General features: G+C 42.8%; 2 long non-coding RNA genes across 2 annotated transcripts in view; both read right to left on the reverse strand.

Annotated features, from left to right (window-relative positions):
* Nucleotides 1–961: 961 nt before the first annotated feature.
* LOC119140681 overlaps nucleotides 962–16,156 on the reverse strand; it is a 17,612-nt gene continuing 2,417 nt past the window's right edge. The window contains exons 3-4 of the long non-coding RNA XR_005101680.1: nucleotides 11,464–11,468; nucleotides 962–1,175 (exon numbers count right to left, since the gene is read on the reverse strand). This is a non-coding gene — a long non-coding RNA (uncharacterized LOC119140681). The remainder of the gene's footprint in view (nucleotides 1,176–11,463; nucleotides 11,469–16,156) is intronic.
* Nucleotides 9,607–10,484, reverse strand: LOC119140691. The gene is made up of 2 exons (XR_005101690.1): nucleotides 9,825–10,484; nucleotides 9,607–9,677 (listed from the first exon to the last, which is right to left on the reverse strand). It is a non-coding gene; the product is annotated as an uncharacterized LOC119140691 (long non-coding RNA).

The raw sequence follows: 16,156 nt of genomic DNA on the forward strand, positions 1-16,156 counted from the left end.
ACGGGTATGTCCTGGCTTCCCGCATCGATAGCAGAGGAAGTCTCGGCGCTTGGTGGTCGCTGGCTTCCGGGGCGCGGTAGCCCCAGGGGGGCGCAGAGGCGCAAGCGCTGCAAAAGCCTGACTTTGGGCTTGCACTAAATCTCTCCCTACTGCTTGGATTGCTTCCACTAGCAAGGCTTGCTGACCTACTGGCACCCAACTCATTCGCTCTAGCATTGTTTCTACAGAAGAATCTAAGGGCAGGGTTACTAAAATTCCTTTGGTGTAACTGTTACTATTCTCCAGAATACATTGGCGCAATAACGGCCCTTTCATAAAGTTAGGTATAGCTGGTGGGCTCACTGTGGAGGCCTGACTCATTCACTGTACTACGTAACTGACTTAATATTTTCCAATCAAAGGCCTCCCAGGTTCCTTGTCTTTGGTTAGCGGCATTCATCCGATACGTTACAGGGAAAGCTTGTGGGGGGTTGACTTGCTCAGCAATATCAAATATTCCCTGAGCAGCCGCTTCTTGTGCTATTTTTTGCCAATTAATGCGCGTAGAACACAACAGTTTGTTTACTGTATTTTTTTAATTAATTAATTAATTAATTTATTTATTTATTTATTTATTTATTAGAATTTTGTATTGACTGCCCACTACTATTTTCTTCCTCAGCAGCACTTTCGTCTGATGTGTCTCTGCCCTCTGGCCCCCTCAAGGCTACTGCGCCGGGGGAGGGGGGCCCCCCCGAGGCTACTGCGCCGGAGGGGGGGGGGCGGAGGACACGAAGGGTCTGGAGGTGGTGCAGTGGGCTCTATAGGTGGTACAGAGGGCACTGTTTGTGATAAAGGGGGTATTGGAATGTGATTTTCACATGGCATAATTTTTTTGCATTAGGATCTGCACTTGCAAGTCAGCTTGTTGCTGCCGCAGCAAGGCGTTTTTCTGCTTGATATCTTTTTATACAATTAGTTACTTCATGCCATGATTTTATTAATTTTTTTTTAATTTTTTTTTTTCTGCCTTATCGTCATCTATAACTAAGTCCCACAAGCAGTCTCCAAACGCACGCCACTCCTCTACTTCAAACATTTTTTCGGGGTCTGTAAAAAACCCTTTCACTTTTCCCATAGTAATTAACCTGGCCAGATCTTTTAAAGGGCCTACTCCCCGCTTTTCTAAAAAGCATCTTAATAATTCAAAGGCTACCGGCTACCTCTCTTTCCATGATGCGCGCACTCTGTAGTCTCGCCCCCCTTCTTGTCAGGCGAGGTTGGATTTCCGCGACCTCCCTGTTGTCTGGTCTGGAGCAGCGATTTCGCTAGGTATCCTCCTTCTCGGCTGGCAGACCCCGCCTTATTGCCGAAGGTCCAAGTGGGGAGACGGCGAACAATATCTTCGGAGCCAGTCCCCCGCTTCCCGGACGCTGCAACCGGGGCCTCAACGAGCACGCTGTCCACCAAAGGAGGAGTGGGGGTCCTCTCTTCATGGGAACATAATGAAGGCGTCAGTCCCTGTTCAGGCGCCACTTGTTGACGGCGAGGGAAGTCAAGCGGGCAAACTCAATATGAGTGATAGAGCAAGCTTTGATTTATTACGGGGCAATTATGTCTTATATACAGTTCCAGTTAATTATGCCTACTAGTCATCTGCTGATTGGTTAAGCTCTAAAGGGTTACATTTTCATACGTCCTCCTACTTGCGGTTTCGGTTAGCTAGCTACATATTTTTTTTTCTCTCTTGTCTACGCGAATTCCTCAAAGTTATTTACAACATTAGGCACAAGGTCAGTGTGTTTTTCTCAGCTTCCTTCTCAGCATGCCTCAGCATAGCTGCAAGGCCTGCTTCAGCTAACTTACACTAACTTTGTTTCACAAAGATCTTTAAGGGAGTCATGGCCGTGATCACACAGCCATTCTGCAACAAGTCCTCAGCCAGATGAGATTTTTGAAAGGCCATGAAACCATCTCATTTACACTATTGGCAGGACAGGATTAGATGCATTGATTAATAATATGGGATTTAATAGTTAAGTATCAGGATTTTTTTCTTGAAGATCTTAATTTTTACATTATCCCAATTTTCATGTATAATTTCAAATATTTTTCCTGTTACTGAATGTGAAATACCCTTTCTTTACCTTAAATGCATTGATTTTTGTCTTGCCAGCATGAAATAGCTCTTTTCTCACTTATGAAAGCATAATCTTTTTTAGATTTGTAAATTTTGGGTTTTTTTTATTTTTCCTCCTCTAGATTGTATAGCTTTTTTTAAAGAACTATGGTAACATATTGAAAATTCTTGCCAGTCTGTGACAATTAACTCTGAGTTAAGATCTGACTACAAGTACTGAGCTGGCTTATCCTGCTGTGAAAGAGCATCTTTCACCTCTCAGTTCTCTGTTACACAGTAGGACCCAGGAGCCTGAACATAATAAATTTTTTTCCATAGCTTTATGCAAGCAGGGGTGTTAGATGTAATGGGACTATTCACATCAACAGGATTTTATAATGGTCTGCCATATTTGTATTCCTTTTTTTTTCTAATGCAAACAACAACTGATGACACCATTGAATACTCTGGTTCAATTTCTTAATTTACTCTAAAGTTCACTACAGATATTTTATCTGCATAATTGTGATAATTCTTTCCTTCTAATACCTAGTTTTGAAAAGTACTTCTACATGTGAATCCAGTCCAAGTAAAGATGGATATAAACTTCTATTGAGGAAAGCACAAAGTACTACGGGTTTAATTTTCTTATTCCTGACACAAAATTTCTTTTCATCTTTCCTTGTTTGTATCTTGTACCACAAAATCCTTTACTGAATTTTTATTTCCAAAACATAAGCTTCTTCACGGTGTCAGTATATTAGGTCACCAAAAGGAGAAAGTAGCATTATGGCAGATCTCCAAAACTGCTTCTGTACTGATTATAGATTTTTCTTTGAATGATTGTTTACAAATAACAAGGTATCTCTCACAAGAAGCACATGGCATATTTACTGTATTACAAATTGAAAAGCCTCATGCATATATCAGTTTAGTCTCACTGGAAAATTCAGCTTTTACTTGCTCGTGAACTCCTTTTCACTGCATTCCAGATACTGATTCCTTTTATCAGTTACTTTGGACTCTTGTTACTTATCCCTGTATTTTTAATGACTCTTAGCAAAGGTATCATGCCTGTAAAGACTTAAACATAATATCACAAACAGGCCCATTCACCATGCTTAAAACTAAGTACATTAAATAGTATTTTTAAGTTATATTTAAGTCTTTGCAGGATCAGAATAATATGTTCACAGCATAATATGCTTGCAAAATGCTCTGCAGATCTTTATTTTGCAAATCAGTATCTATTGTAAGTCTGTAGATCTTCCCAGATAGACCTGGGCAACTAGGCTTTTCTTTACCCCCCACAGCTCCATAAAGTTGGCATTGATGCAGAAGGAGCTTCATTAGATAAAAGTTAAAGATCCAGCTTAGGAGCTCTGAACATCTTCTGGAAGCCCATACATTTTCTCATGAGCTATTTTAGTTCTTTTGGCTACCTAGACTGGGTGCTCTGAATCACTGTCATCATTAAAGGTCAAAGATAGGGGATAGGCATATTGTTTTACTGTTGTTCAGTTTTTAAGACTCTTTCCATGTCAGATCATACATGGACATTCAAAGGGATGCATTAGATACTAAAACAATACTTAAACAGAAAAGAATAAATGGTTTAAATATGAGTGTCTAATATCTAGAATAAAACCTATTACCCATATCAGTTCTACAAATGCAATTGCCTGAAAGCTCTTTTCCCCTCATTGAGTTATGAAAAATTCTCAATAAGTTTTATCTTCAGAAATAATATTTTCTAGTTAGTAAGTTTTTTGTCTCCATTTATTAAAGTTGTTGTTGCTCTTATTGTTCTTTTTTTTTTTAAAGTCACAATAATAAAAAAAGCACAAGCACCTCCTTTGGCCTTTCTACTCCACCCTTCTCAAAATCATTATTATTTCGATATTTCTCACCACTTAAAGAGGGAAATGGAGGAAAAAGCTAATACTGCAGTGTCTCACTTTTTAAAACCTAGTCCCTAGGAGCATATCTACATGCTCAGGTAGAAACGGTAACAAATTTCTTCCACCAACAGTCCTGACTACCTAGATACATGCTAGATGTAGACCAGGGAAAGCACTGCCATATTAGTATAGTCCTGAGGTGGAGCTTATACACATTCAGAGCTAACCATTTATGTATGTTGAACTCTATGTATGCATAATAATAAAATTAACCTACATTGGTCAATCAGGGCTTAAGGCAATAGGGATGCACTGTTTGTGTTTAATAGTATCCATCACCTCATACAGAGAAAGTTTCCAAACTATTATGAAAGTGTGAGGGCTGCTCATCACACCAAAATGAATTATTTTTTTAAAAAAGAGCTCAAAATCTATAATAAAAAGAAGAAGAAAATATGAAAGAGCTTGTGGTAGATTAACATCTCAAAGGCCAATCTTGCCAGGCATCTAGCCTGTGGAAAAATTGCAAGAGATGAGGTTTCAAGCGCTCTAAAACCAAAAAATTTAAAAAACCCCTACCTCAGTAGCAGTTTTGGACTCTTGAAAATGTCTTTTAAAAAACCTTTATGATGTTCTGAGTAGCAAAATCTGCCCAAAATGAAGTGTGGCAGTACTCTAACACTACAGAGTGAGAATCCAGATTCCTTTATGAGAAGTTAGAAAGGTCTATGGAAACATGGTCAGGACATGAACTTCACATGTGTGTATAAGAAAAAGAAATCTTAAGTATCACCCCTAAATTTAACCTGCAGTTTCAAACACTTGTGGCATACAGGGTGTGGTGGGCTGACCCAGGCCAGCAGCCAAACCACCACCCTGTCTCTTGCTCACTCTCCTCTTCTGGGGGATTGGGAAAAAAGTAGAAGGAAGGCAAAAAGACACATGGATTGAGATAATAATAGTGTGAGAGGGAAAGCAAAATCTACATGCACAAGCAAAGCCAAAAGAGGAATACATTCACTACTTCCCACTCAGGCAGATGTCCAGCCCCCTTGATTTTTGCTCAGTGGATGCAAGAAAGACATTGTCAGATGCAAAGGCCTTTTGTAACCTTCTAGGTTAGTAGAAAAAACACCTGTTATTTGTGTATGAAATGGTGGCATATGAATGCATGATTCAGGTTATGAAGTTCTAGCTTTATTGACTTGCGCTATTTACCCTGCAAGAAGCTAAAGAACCTTGCATTGCTTCACACATTGTTTGATACTTTTTTGAACATTTATGGTGCAGTTTGACTGAGTACATGATACATGAGCTGAGCAAGGCTAATAGTTGGTTCTAAGAGATTTGACCATTGCAACTGGTTTGGTTTTTTCCCCCCTCTGCTTCCATCCCAGAGCAAGAAGGGAACAGCAAGCAGAAAAGCTCTAAAAATCATTTCTAGGACAAAATGCTACACAGGGCTACCTCAGTTTATACTTGCTCCACAGCTTGGCTTTGTGCAGTAAATAATAAAACTCACCTCAAAGATTAAGGAAAGTTATCTGATGCCTGACCTTTATTCCTTTTACTGCCAAAAGAGGATGCGTTGCTTGTGCAAGATATCTCAATTATTTCATAGAATGATAGAATTAAATACCATCATACTCTAGGAATATAGTGGCAGCCATGTCAGAAGCATGTGGGGAAGTGAAAAGTGGGTTGATGATATATTTAGAAAATAGACTTCTGGAAAAGAACACCAAGGCTAGGTACAAGGCAACTGCATAAAGGAGTCTAGCAGGGGAGGTAGTTATTTTGGCTTTTTAAAGAATCAGGAAGCAATTTCCCACTGCTCACTAAATCATTTAAGCAGAGACAGAAGTTTCCATGAAGCTGCACATGTATTACTGTTCCAACTTGCAAGATGGTCGTCAAAAATCTTGATGGCAAGTAAATTCATATTTCAGTTGCATGCCTTGGCAATCTACCATTTATGGTAGATAACTCACCCAAGAAAGGAGAGTCAAAGAGAACAATAGGTTCATCTATCCAAACTACTCTATAGGAAACACTACTCTTTTCCCTCATATTAGATTTCTATCCCCTCAGGGGTGGATGTACATAACCCATACTTGCTAATATACTTGGAGTTCAGTTGTTCTGCCCAAGAAACATAGAACCATAGAACCATAGAATCATAGAATGGTTTGGGTTGGAAGGGGCTTTAAAGATCATCTAGATCCAACCCCCCTGAAGTTTCCTATGATTGTTTGAGGAAAAAACAGCTGAAATAACCCAAAAGCTGGGTAATAAGGGCACTCATAGGAAAAGAAGATTTTTCATTTCAGCAAGAGGTTTTGGTTTAGCTGTCTCATTTTCTATACGTGTTCAGAAGACCAGAATATTAAGATACTTACTATAGCAAGAACCGACATGCAGATTTCTTCAGCTCCTTTCCAGGAGCATGCTATAATGGCTGCACATCAGTCAACTTCATTCTACCTGTGGCATGAAGCTCTTCCCTAGAGAGCAGGAAGGCTGGGCTAAAATCACCACAGATAATAAGTATCAGGTATATATTTCCCAACAGTGTCTCTCTTGCTTTACTGGATAGGAGGAAGCCCTGGCAAGTTGGTACTTTACTACTTCCTCTTTAAGGAGTCAAAGATTGTCTAAACTTTTACATTGGGCAACACTCTGCAAGTGTAATATTGAAAAGAATAAAGTAGTTTCTGGTGGGATTTGGAAGTGAACTGGACACAGAGTAGTTCAATGATACAAGTGCCAGCAATGCTGTGGTGAGTTGACCCTGGCTAGCTGCCAGGTGCCCACCAAGCCACTCTATCACTCCCCCTCCTCAAGTGGACAGAGGGAGAAAAATATGATGAAAGGCTTGTGAGTCAAGATAAGGACAGGGAGATCACTTAGCAATTACTTTCATAGGTAAAACAGACTCAACTCAGGGAAATTAATTTATTGCCAATCAAAGGTCAGAGTATGATAATGAGAAATATAAACAAATCTTAAAACACCTTCCCCCCATCCCTCCCTTATTCTTGGGCTCAACATCACTCCCAATTTTCTCTAACTTCTCACCCCGAGCAGCGCAGGGGAACAGGGAATGGGGGTTACAGTCAGTTCATCACACGTCTCTGCTGCTCCTTCCTCCTCAGGGGGAGGACTCCTGACTCTCTTCCCCTGCTCCAGCGTGAGGTCCCACCTGCTGGATACAGTCCTCCATGAACTTCTCCAACGGGAGTCCTTCCCACAGGCTGCAGTTCTTCATGAAATGCTCCAGCATGGATCCCTTCCACGAGGTGCAGTCCTTCATGAATGGACTGCTCCACCATGGGTCCCTCATGTGGTCACAGTCCTGCCAAAACCTGCTCCAGCATGGGCTCCTCTATGCCTTACTGTACATTTTGTTGCTTTAGGAAAACAAGTTATCTTAAAAGGTCACAGAGAGGATACTTAACACTCTACTAATAAATGCTGCCTTTAATAGTAAAGAATGTGTTTATATTTTTATTGCATGTTATGTTTAACATTGCAATAAGCAAACGAAGACAATAATAAAGTTGGTTGTGGCTTGACTGCCACGTACAAAAACTAGCAAGCTGATAAAAGCTAGACTGAATGCAATTTGAGTGATGGTTATAGGAAAGCTTAATATGATAAAGGTTAAAAATGCTTAGAAATTAAAATGACAACAGTTATAACAACTAAATGATCAGAGTTTAAGAGCATTAAGTACCATTTTAATGCTAATGTCTCATAAAAGGTTTTGAGCAGCTGTTGTCTTATTAGTGATGAACTAGGAGACAAGGAGTATTTTACTGTGATTTAAGGGACAGTCAAATGAAACAAGAAAGAGCTTAACTCCAAGAGAAGGAGTGGGGTGATGAGCCCAGAGAGTACTCATTGCCAAATGCCTACATCCTTCCCCCCTCCCCCAATTTACCTACTCAAGTTTGTATATTTAGGCATTTTCCTTCTAACACTATACTTCCTACCTCCTCACCAGAACAAGCTGATTCAATACAAAAATATTTGTTGAATGAGTTATTTCTCCCTGTTATTTAGGAGAGGCTTTGGGTACCAAATCCAGGTCTGAGGATTCCATTAGACAGCTTGACTGCCTTGGGAGGAGGTATGAAAAACCCACCCAAACTCTTTTGGGACCCTGGCTTTAAAAATACTATAAAAAATTACTTTTAAAATCTCAGTTCCCCCTCAATTCAAATGGGAACAATATCTCTCTTATCTCCCAGTGCACTGTGGGCACAATATATGAATTTTTGCAGTAGACACTCATGCAAACACAGGTACTGGAAAAATACAAGGTTATACTGTAAATTAAGGGAAAAAGCTAAAAAAATCAGTTATTGCAATTCACTTTTCACTTGCAAGAAGTTAATGAAATGTAAAATGCTGTAAGTGCTTTCATTTACAAGAGGTGCAAACATTTCAGAGGCAATTTGCAACATGCAACTATTTGGGCCTAACCAGCCATTTTTAAAAAGTACATGAAAATTTCCTGCTGAAATATTTATGCAACCTCACTGATTGTGACTATACTAGACTCTACATGAAGTACATGGGATGAATTAACATGTTATACTTCTGCCTTCCTTCTTTCAGATTTGCATTATTTGACTGTTCCTTGAATTACTGGCAAGAGATTAGTGCTGTGGATTGAAGAAATAATTCCATGTAAAGTTCTAAGAAATTTTTTTTAAACAGGGATGCTACTTGCAAGCCTTACACCGAAAAGAGCTCCTGCTTCACAGTTGATGACCTACTTTCTTTCAGACTTGCATGCACTTGTCATTAATATTTTCTTTAAGTAGTGTCAAACACATAAAAGTCTACATGAATACCATTTCCCATCAACTGATCCAAAATAATGTTTTTGCTACTCAACACCTCACTCCTCATTCCAGTCAAAGAAGTTAAAAATTTACAGGATTACAGAAAGCTTACATTAATGGTCATGAACCATTCCCTCATGGTGCTATAACCAATGAAGACAAAGGCGAAGACAAGCAGAAAAAAAGTCTAAAGTATGCCAATAACAGGGAATGGGTTACAAAAGAGTAGTAAGGATATTGGTTAAAAACAAACAAACAAAAAATTTAAAAATCCCCACAGAAGCAATTTGAGGGCACGAAGACAAATCAGTCTCAAAGAAATGTAAATATATAACAGCAGTAAGGTCATGCCAGTGCCCAGAAATTCTGGTGTTCTGCAAGAGTACCCAGGTCAGAAGATTGTCTTTTTTTTCTCAAGACTTGAAAAGTCTTAACATCTGGAAATCTGAATAGCCATCTGCTTCTGTTGCATTAAAGGGGATGGAGTAATTTAGCAGGAAATACACACACACACACACTGCCTTGCCTTCCAACTCTCCTCACCAACGTGGGAGGTTAGGTGCAGCTAGGTTTAAATTCTAGCTGATGTCCAATTTCCCACTCTCAGTCCAGTCACGTTTAATATGTATATTAAACTACCACAGGTCTGGATACACTAATAGCAGTCTGCACCACCAGTCCAGTCGTACTCATGAACTAGCACGGCCACACTCTAGGGTATGGTCATATTCAATGAGAAAATGCGACGACCAGCTACTTTAACAGTGCGGTTTTATTTGTGCAACAGATATACAGGTTCTTCGGATTGCCGGTGATAGTGACTGTCTGCAAAAGGCACATGCAAATAAAATGTTATAAAGTATGAAATGTGCGAAAAGGTTACAAACAACACAGCCTGGCTACAAATATTAAAGAGTAACTCTCTAGAGATATTTCTAAGTCTCGCAAAGAAGCACTTAGTTTAAGTCTCACCCAAGGCGTCCCAAGGCGGAGAGAAGAAAGGCTCAGCCCATCGGTCGATCTCAGGAGTCAGTCTCGGTGGCGCCTTCCCTTAACTTGTTCTCGGTGGTGTCTTTGCCACTTGTCCCCTCATTCATTCACCTCTTATACTTCTCTTTACTCTCAGGTGGAGCTTGAGTGACTGTAGTCATACATTCCTTTATTATGATTGGTCTAAAGTTCTCTCGCTTTCATTTAAAGATACAGTTAATTTTAAATGCACTGTGCATGCTCCCAGAGCAGGGGATTCACTCTCTTCAAGGGGGGGGGCTATTTGAGTAGGACATCACTATCTCCCACTACCACAATTATTTTACCCTAGCATCCTTGAGTTTTATCTCTTAAGCAGTTTGTTTTCTTTTAGAAGTTAGCATGTCCTCATCAGAAGGCTTTGAAGTGCTGAGCAGGTCTAGTTCCCAACCTTCTCTCACAGATAATGAGGCTCTTGCTTGGTCTTCGCCAGAGTTTTTGGCCCAGCAACGGACATCTCATATATTTTACAGCTGCCATGCAGCTTATCAGCTGTATGGTACTATCGCGTTCCCAATCCTGCAGGGAGTACAGCAGAGCCTGGCCATGGTGTCTCCACTCCAGTCCACCCTCCACTGCTCCTCTAGGATAGCAGGTTGTGTGGCTTAGGGAACTGTGGTGATGTAGATTTCATGCATGCCAACCATCCTGAAAGTGATAGCTGTATTTTACAGTAAAAAACTTTCTGTAACACTATGCTTCTATTAGGACCCAATTTTTCTCTAATTCCCCATCAAGATGATTTCTCCACAGCTTCCTACTACTATTTTGTACCCAAAACTTGGAGTGTCAATACCAAAATCTGATGAAAAGTGCTTGTGGTAGCTCTTTTGACAGCAACATTGTTGAACTGTACATTCTCTTTTTATTTTTTAAGAAAGAATACCAAGCTGCTCTATCACTCCCCTCCTCAGCAGGATGCAGGGGGAGAAAATAAGATGGAAAAAAAAATTGTGGCTCAAGATAAAGGAAGTTTAATAAACTAATTGTAAAGGTTGCGTGTGGGAAGCAAAGGAAAACAAAATATGTTATTCCTTACTTCCCATCAGCAGGCGATGTTCAGCCACTTCCTGGGAAGCAGGACTTCAGTATGTGTAGCAGTTGCTCTGGAAGACAAATGACATAAATAACATATGCCTCGCCCTTCCTCTTCCTTTCTCTTAGCTTTATTGCTGAGCAGATGTTATATGGTACGGAATATCCTGTTGGTCACTTTGGGTCAGCTGTCCTGGCTATGTCCCCTCCCAAGATCTTGCCCACCCCCAGCCTACTGGTGAGGGGGAGTATATTGGAGAGGCAGCCTTGATGCTGTGAGAGCACTGCTTAGCAGTAGTCAAAACACTGGTGTGTTATCACCGCCTTTCTAGCTATCAATACAAAGCACAGCACTATGAGGGCTGCTATGGGAAAAATTAATTCCAACCCAGCCAGACCCAATACAATCTCCACCCCTTATTCCATACCATTTGCGTCATGCTCAGGTCCCACATAATTTAATACATATATACATATATATATCTTCTAACCATTCCACTGTATTTCATTCTCATTACTGACATTCCTTCTTACCAACACTTACAACTGAAACTACAGACTTAAACCATCTTTATACCCAACATACAGATTTATACATTCTCATTAACTGCTATCCCCTGTCCTTTAAATGATAGATAATTACTTTTCCATTCCATGAGCTTCCTCTACTCCTTCAGATATTCACAAAAGGCTATGACTTGGGCCCCATATGTCAAGATGGGTACTCAGGACGTCAGAATCAGTATGTTCGATTGTTGGGCACCAGCACCAGTTTGGTTTGGGTCAGCATTGCAGTTGTCTGGTTCCTTGAGAATCTCACTCTTAATCGGTTCAGGTCACTCCTGCTACATTACTTCCTACAATGTACAGCTCGCATCACAGCTTATTTTTCCCCCCAAGGTTAAATTTCCTTGAGGCACGCACCGGGTATCCCCATCCTTCTGCATTACCCACCAAGTACACCCAGGTCCTTGAGTGAAGACAATCCCACAAATTGGTTTTCCTTTTCCCATGGGAGGAGCAATTCACACCACCTTCCTCAGCCACTTCCCTATGTGCACTACAGGGACCTGTATGTGCACATACAGGGTATGTTTCTAGCCACCCAGTAGTTGTTTCCACCATGGTGAGTATATAGTGCTTGCCTTGGCATGTTTGTGGCGATGGTCCAATACAGTCAATTTGCCAGGTGTCGCCATATCAAAAACCCATCCACCACCCTCTATTCCAGGGAGATTTTACTCAAGTGGCTCGCTTGATTGCAGCACGTTTCACATTCATGGGTGACCTGTGTGATGGCATCCATGGCCAAGTCCACCCCTCGATCATGAGCCCATCTGCATGTTGCATCTCTCCCTAGATGTCCTGATGTTTCGTGGGCCCATCGAGCTACAAATAGCTCACCCTTATGCTCCCAGTCCAGGTCCACCTGAGCTACTTCAATTTTGGCAGCTTTGTCTACCTGTTCATTCTCTCAAAGTTCTTCAGTGGCGTGGCTTTTGGGCATGTGAGCATCTACGTGATGTACCTTTAGAGCCATGGTTTTTACCTGGGCAGTGATGCCCTGCCACAATGCAGCAGCCCAGATGGGTTTGCCCCTGCACTGTCAATTGGTCTTCTTCCACTGTTGTAGCCACCCCCATAGGGCATTAGCCGCCATCCAGGAGTCAGTATAGAGATAGAGTGCTGGCCACTTTTCTCATTCAGCAATGTCTAGGGCTACTTGGATGGCTTTCACTTCTGCAAACTGACTTGACTCCCCTTCTCCTTCAGTGGCCTCAACAACTTGTTGTGTGGGACTCCATACAGCAGCTTTCCACTTCTGATGGTTTCCTACCACACAACAGGATCCATCAGTAAACAAAGCATAACGCCTTTCATCTTCTGATAACTCATGGTGGTGCCTCTTGGGCACGAGTCACCTCCTCAGGCAGTGCTCCAAAATCTCTGCCTTCGATCCAGTCCATGATCTCTTCCAAAATTCCTGGGTGGCTGGGATTCCCCAGTCGAGCTTGTTGCGTGATCAACGCTACCCACTTACCCCATCTAGCGCTGGTTGCGTGTTGTGTAGAGGGGAGGTTTCCTTTGAACATCCAGTGTAGCCCAGGCAATCATGGTGCCAAAAGGAGATGTGCTTCTGTACCAACAACTTCTGAAGTGGCTCAAAGCCCCTCATATGCTGAAAGTATCTCTTTTTCAGGTGGGGCATAGTGGGCTTCTGATTCTCGATACCCTCGATACTCCAAAACCCTAATGGTCGACCTCGAGTTTCTCCTGATGTTTTCTGCCAGAGGCTCCAGGTGAGACCATGCTCCCCAGCTGCAGCGTAGAGTACGTTTTGCACAGATGGTCCTGTCCAGACAGGCCCAAGAGCTACCCCACAAGCTATTTCCTGTTTGATGTGCTCAAAGGCTTGTTGTTGCTCAGGGCCCCACTCAAAATAGTTCTTCTTTCGGGTTACTTGATGGAGAGGGCTCACAAGCTGACTATAACCGCATTCTCCAGAACCCCACAAAGCCTAGGAAAGTTTGTGTTTCCTTCTTGCTATCTGCTGGAGACATAGTTGCTATCTTGTTGACCACATCCATAGGCACATGACGGCATCCATCCTGCCATTTTATTCCCAAGAACTGAATCTCCTGTGCAGGTCCCTTGACCTTGCTTTTCTTTATGGCGAAACCTGCTTTCAGAAGAATCTGAATTACTCTTTTTCCTTTCTCAAATGCTTCTTCTGCCTTGCTGCTCCACACAATGATATCGTTGATGTATTGTAAATGTTCAGGGGCATCACCCTTTCCCAGTGTAGTTTGGATTAGTCCATGACAAATGGTAGGGCTGTGCTTCCACCCCTGGGGCAGTCGATTCCAGGTGTATTGGACATCCTTCTGCGTGAAAGCAAACTGTGGCTGGCACTCTGCTGCCAAAGGGATTGAGAAAAAGGCATTGGCAATGTCAATTGTAGCATACCACTTGGCTGCCTTTGACTCCAGTTCATATTGGAGCTCTAACATGTCTGAGTACAGCAGCACTCAGTGGTGGCGCCACTTCATTCAGGCCACGATAGTCTACTGTTAACCTCCACCCTCCATCAGACTTTTGTGCTGGCCATATGGGACTATTAAAATGTGAGTGAGTCTTGCTGATCACTCCTTGGCTCTCCAGTTGATGCATCAGCTCACAGATGAGAGCCAGGGAGTCTCAGCTCGTGTGATTTTGCCACCAGTGCACCATCCTGGTAGCAATTGGCCCCTGCTGGTTTTCAACTTGCAGCAGCCTCACAACGAAGGGATCTTCTGAGAGGCCAGGCAGGGTAGATAGCTGCTTGATCTTCTCTGTATTCACAGTGGCTACACCAAAAGCCCATTGGTACCCCTTTGTGTCCTTGAAGTGTCCTCTCCTGAAGTAGGCTATGCCAAGGATACGAGGGGCCTCTGGGCCGGTCACAATGGGGTGCTTTTCCCACTTGTCCCGTTAAGCTCACCTCAGCCTCCAATACAGACAATTCTTGGCATCCCCCTGTCACTCCAGAGATGCAGATGGGTTCTGTGCCCCTATACCCTGATGGCACCAGCGTACACTGTGCACCAGTGTCTACCAAAGCCTTATACTTCTGTGGGTATGATGTGCCAGGCCATCGGATCCACATGGTCCAGTCATCCCTTTCCTCCTCTTGGCTGAAGGCAGGGAGCCTCTATTCCTGTTCCTGGTCAGAATATTCACTGTCTGACCCTTGCAGTGCCAGACCAGAAGTCCCCTCACCAGGATCAAGGGAGGCGATTTCAGTTCTTCTGTGTCTGGGAGAGCATTGATTGCCTTCTTGTGTCTCTACAGCCACTACGCTGACAGCCTTCTTGGGTGACCCCTTCTTAACAGTTCTTAACTCTCAGTTCACGTACACGGGCTTCCAGCTTAAAGGTGGGTTCACCATCCCACTCCCTCATGTCCTCCCCCTGGTCATGCAGGAAGAACCACAGTGCACCATGCGGCATGTGCCTGGGGCTCCCTTTCCCTCAGACTGGAGCAGGAGAGGACTGTTTTCTTGGGGCGCCCTTGACAGCCAAGGTGCTGGCCCATAGGGATAAGGGAGTACAGAGATTTTCTTCAAAGTTTTGGAGCCAAGAAGACACTTTCTCCACAGTTGGTGTATCCATATCCGGGCAATACATTGCTGCCAAGATGTTAGAATATGATGTTGGGGCACTTTGAATCACCTTCCTCCACACGGCCTGTGTGCACAGGACATCCTCTGGATCTTTGGAGACCACACCATCATCCAGATCACTGTAGATGACTTCCAGTACCGCTAGTTCTCTCAGGTACTGGATGCTTTTGTCTGCGGTAGTCCACTTTCCTGAGGAGTTCACAAGATCTTCCTTGAATGGATGTCTCGCCCTCACATTTGAGAGGAGCCATCTCCAGAGACCGCAGATTCCTGCCTCTTTTCCAATTCTTCTCTCAAATCCCCGGTTGCTAGCAAGGGATCCCAGATGTTGGGCTTCCTTGCCTTCCAGTTGCTGACTGTCAGCCCTGTTATCCCAGCATCAGAGCAGCCAGGCAGCAATCCACTCACCTGGCTGGTGACTGTAATTTTTCCACATATCTCAAAGTTCTGATGAGGTCAGGGACTGGGTAGTTTCTGCTTCTTGTCCATATTCTCTCACTCCTTCCTCCAATTTCTTTGTCAAAGGACTGGTGTCTTGATCAAAACTTTCCTCTTCTTCCTCCTCCCTTTCTAATTGATATGGCCCCATTGTTCTTCTTGTCCACTGTTTCTTTTTCACTACTGGGTCAATTACTGTAGTTGCTGTTGTTTGTGTCCCTATCTCAACCATGATGTCCTCAGATGCAGTTTGGGTCCCTGCCTCAATCACAGTCCTTTGAGAGTACTGAACTGTGGCTCAATATGCACAGGCCAGGCCCCAGCACAGTGCTAGAAGCTGTTGGTTTTCATTGGGGTAGGCAAGGCACCCTTCTATAAGGTGGCGTGTCAGTGTGCCAGGGTTGCTTGCCTGTCCAGGTGTAAAGTGCCAGGTTATGGGAGGTAATAACCGTCCCAGGAATCTGCCCAAATCCTTCCACACACCCTGCCACCCCGGGACCGGCCACCTTTAGGGCACATTTCAGTATTGCCTCACCCAAAAGTTGTCTTCTCTTACACCAGGACGAGACGAAATTCCAAAAAGCCTATAATATGCCAACAGTATTAATTAACAGTATGTCATGGTTTAATCCCGGCTGGC

The sequence above is a fragment of the Falco rusticolus genome, chromosome W (genome assembly GCF_015220075.1).
Source record: "Falco rusticolus isolate bFalRus1 chromosome W, bFalRus1.pri, whole genome shotgun sequence".
In the NCBI taxonomy this organism is placed as follows: Eukaryota; Metazoa; Chordata; class Aves; order Falconiformes; family Falconidae; genus Falco; species Falco rusticolus.